Raw genomic sequence first — 3,908 nt, 5'->3', positions numbered from 1 at the left:
ACGTGATTCTCTTCATTCCAAGGCTATATAGGAAAGTCTGAGTTCTGGAAACCTGAATTCCTCATATTTGAAAGCACATTTCCCTGAGAACGCCTCCTGAAGTAGCCTAATTGTCAGCCCATGGACACAGACAATAGGGTGGTGAAGGTCTGGGGTGGGGGGCAGGGGCGGACTAGAAGAGGTCAATGGGGGGGGGCATGCAATACTTTCAACAATAAAGATTTAATTTAAAAATCAATCAAGGTATGGGTGGTACACAAATAGGCCAAGGCTGGTGCCTCCATTATTACAACTAGGTAATCTACCAGAGAGAACCAGGTAAAGAGATAGATAAAAAGAGCCTTCCTGGGGTCAAAACAAACCTCAAACACTGAACTCAAAAGCTATCCCGTTAAAGGAGCCTAAATTTAATTGGACCATTCAATGGAGCAATTGATGCTCCACGACAAAAACAATAGAGAAGGCAGCTAGCAATTGGGGGAGCCCAACAGGTGGATATGATTAGGGAAAGCAGTCAAAGACAGCCCCCCTTAAAGACCCGAGGTCCCAGGACTGTAGATGTTCCAGGCTGGGTCCTCTGAGGAGCCATGTCAGAGACTTCATACTGCAGAAAGACATGTCACTGCAATGGTCCAGTCAGTCACTAAACAAATAGATAAGGAAAAAAAAAAATCACAAGCCCCAGGGGGGTTGAGGAGCCAGTACACACAGTCGCCAAAATGTAAAAAAAAAAAGCAACAACAACGTCCAGTTTTTGCCCAGTCAGCGTGGCTCTGTGACCTATGAACCAGGAGATCATGGTTGCAGGCTAGATCCCCAATTTGGGGGGGCGGAAGGGGATGCAGGAGGCAGCCAATCAACGATTCTCTCTCATCATTGATGCTTCTATCTCTCTCTCACTATCCCTTACTCTCTGAAATCAATAAAAACATATAAAAAGTAAAATATCCAGTATTGCCGGCCGGTGTGGCTCAGTGGTTGAGCGTCAACCCATAATCCAGGAGGTCTCAGTTGGATTCCCCCTCAGGGCACATGTCCAGGTTGCAGGCTCTATCCCCAGCAGGGGGCCTGCAGGAGGCAGCCAATCAATGATTCTCTCTCATCATTGATGTTTCTATCTCCCTCTCCCTTCTGAAATCAATAAAAACATATTTGTTAAAAGTTTACCAATCTTTAAAAAAAATCTCCAGTTTTCAACAAAAAATTACAAGATGTGCAAAACGCAGGGAAGTGTGACCCCCACACAGGAAAGATAAAATAAAAGGCAGCCCTGGCGGCTGGTTGGTTTAGAGCTTCATCCTGAGACACCAAGATTGCAAGTTCCATCCCCAGTCAGGGCACATCCCCAATCAGGGAACATACAAACCAATGAACGCATAAGTAAGTGAACAACAAATTGATGTTTCTCCTCCTCTCTCTGTCTTTCTCTCTAAACTCAATAAATAAAATGTTTAAAAAAATAAAAGTAAAAATATTTCAATAAAATTTAAATAAAAATAACAGGCAACAGAAACTACTAGTAAGAACGACTAGGTGTCAGATTTAACAAAGAAAGACTTCAAAGTAGCCTATAAGTACGCTCAAAGAACTAAACGGAGAGTTCAGTTTGGCTCAGCGGATAAAGCGTGTCAGCCTGGGACTGAAGGGTCCTGGGTTTAATTCCAGGCACGGGCATATGCCCGGGTTGCGGGCTCAATCCTCAGTGTGGGGCCTGCAGGAGGCAGTCAATCAATGATTCTCTCCCATCACTGATGTTTCTATTTCTCTCTCCCTCTCTCTTCCTCTCTGAAATCAATAAAAATATATATTTTTTTAAAAAGCAATTGTATGAAACAATATGTGTATAAATGTATTGTTAGGCATGTAACATAAAGACATGTGATATACTTGCAAATAACAGCCCAAAGGAGATGGGAGAGAACAAAACTATACTGGACTAGAAAATGACACCAAGTGGTCACTTAACAAATGAAGAGAACCAGACATTGTAAATAAGAATGTCAATATAACAAACATGCATATATACTTTCTTTCCTTTATTCCCTCAGCTTCTTCTTTTTTAAATATATTTTATTGATTTTTCACAGAGAGGAAAGGAGAGGGACAGAGAGTTAGAAACATTGATCAGCTGCCTCCTGCACACTCCCCACTGGGGATGTGCCCGCAACCCAGGTACATGCCCCTTACCGGAATCGAACCTGGGACCCTTGAGTCCCCAGGCCAGCGCTCTATCCACTGAGCCAAACCAGCTAGGGCCCCTCAGCTTCTTTAGGAAATTAAAGACAACCCAAATAGAGAGTGGGGCAAAAGTAAGTTTACAGTTGTGAGTATGCAAAGTTTATTCTTATATTATTATTTATGAATTATTGTATTATTTTCCATATGAACTATAATCCTACTTTTGCCCCACCTGTAAATGAAAAGATATTACATGTTCATAGATCCAAAGATTTAATATGGATAAAATGGCAATACTCCCTAAATTGATCTACAGATTCAGCACAATCCCTATTAGAATCCCAGCTGGATTCTTTGTAGAAATTGACAAGCTGATCCTAAAATTTATATGCAAATTCACTAGACCCAGAATAGTCAAAACATTCAAAATGAAGTTGGAGGATTCATAGTTCCCAATTTCAAAACTTACAATACTACAAAGTTACAATAATCAAAACAGTATTGTATTTACATAAAGATAGACATATAGATCAATGGAATAGAGTTGAAAATTCAGAAATAAACCCTCACATTTATAGTCAATTGATTTTGACAGGGTGCCAAAACAATTCAGTGGGTAAAAATAGTTTTCTCAACAAGTGGGACAAGTAGAAATTTACATAAAACTCATTTGGCCATAAACAAATAAATAAATAAATACCTCATTTGGCAGAAAAATATGGTCTGACCTACTTTTCCCCTCTAAGTGTGAATACGCATATATTTCTTGACAAAAATATTAATGTGCTTGATTACTGAATGATGTCCCAGACCCATGGGTGGTGTTACATATAAATGTTATATGCACCCTATTAGCTTTCTAAAATCTGACACATTTTGAATTCCAAGACACTCCTGGCCTCAGGATTTGTGGACCTATAATAATCATCTCCGGGAAGGCTCGGCCTGGCGTCTGGCATGCAGATTCCTTAATAAATGCTGTTAAAAGACTCACAAAGCCACAGAGGCCCCACAGGTATCAGTAGCTTTGTGTGTTGGGGCAGAGAAAGCTTTTTGTGTTGCTATAATGTTGTCACTGAAACACTAACAAGGACACAAAAGGAGGGGAATGTACTTTTAAGAGGCAGCCACAGTGTATCAAAAGATGCCACGCCGGCCACGGCCAGTGTGGCTCAGTCGGTTGGGCACCGCCCCTGCACTGAAAGGCTGCTGGTTTGATCCCGGTAGGAGGCAGGCAGGAGGTGGCCAAGGATGTTTAGCTCTCATGTCACATCCATGTGTTTTCTTCTCTCTCCCCCTCTCCCTTCCTCTCTCTCTAAAACAAAAATCAATTAAAAACATATTTTTAAAAAAAGGATGATGTACCTAAGGGGGGGGGGCAGTCACCCGAAGTGTGCCCTCCAGGCCCTGGGAGGGGGGGGGGGGGGGGGGGTCCCCCATGGCGCCTCCCTAGAGGACTCGCCCTACATGTTGTGATAACCCTTCCTCTGCCTTTCCTCCCCGGAACCCCACTCCCAGGGGTCCTCAAAGTGAGGACTGAGATGCCAGGCCCCCCGGGGCGCTGATGAGAGGTTCGGCCTCCAGACCCCGTCCGGGCACACTCAGAGGCATGGACAGCCGCATCTTACAGCAGCTCTCAGCCCTTCCAATGTCCTCCACGTCCAGCACCTCTGGCCTGGCCACTCAGCTTTTGGGGCGGGGGGGGTTGGCAGAAAGAGCCAGGCGAATCC

This window comes from Myotis davidii, unplaced genomic scaffold (genome assembly GCF_000327345.1).
Source record: "Myotis davidii unplaced genomic scaffold, ASM32734v1 scaffold1334, whole genome shotgun sequence".
In the NCBI taxonomy this organism is placed as follows: Eukaryota; Metazoa; Chordata; class Mammalia; order Chiroptera; family Vespertilionidae; genus Myotis; species Myotis davidii.
Note: the sequence above shows the minus strand (reverse complement) of the source record.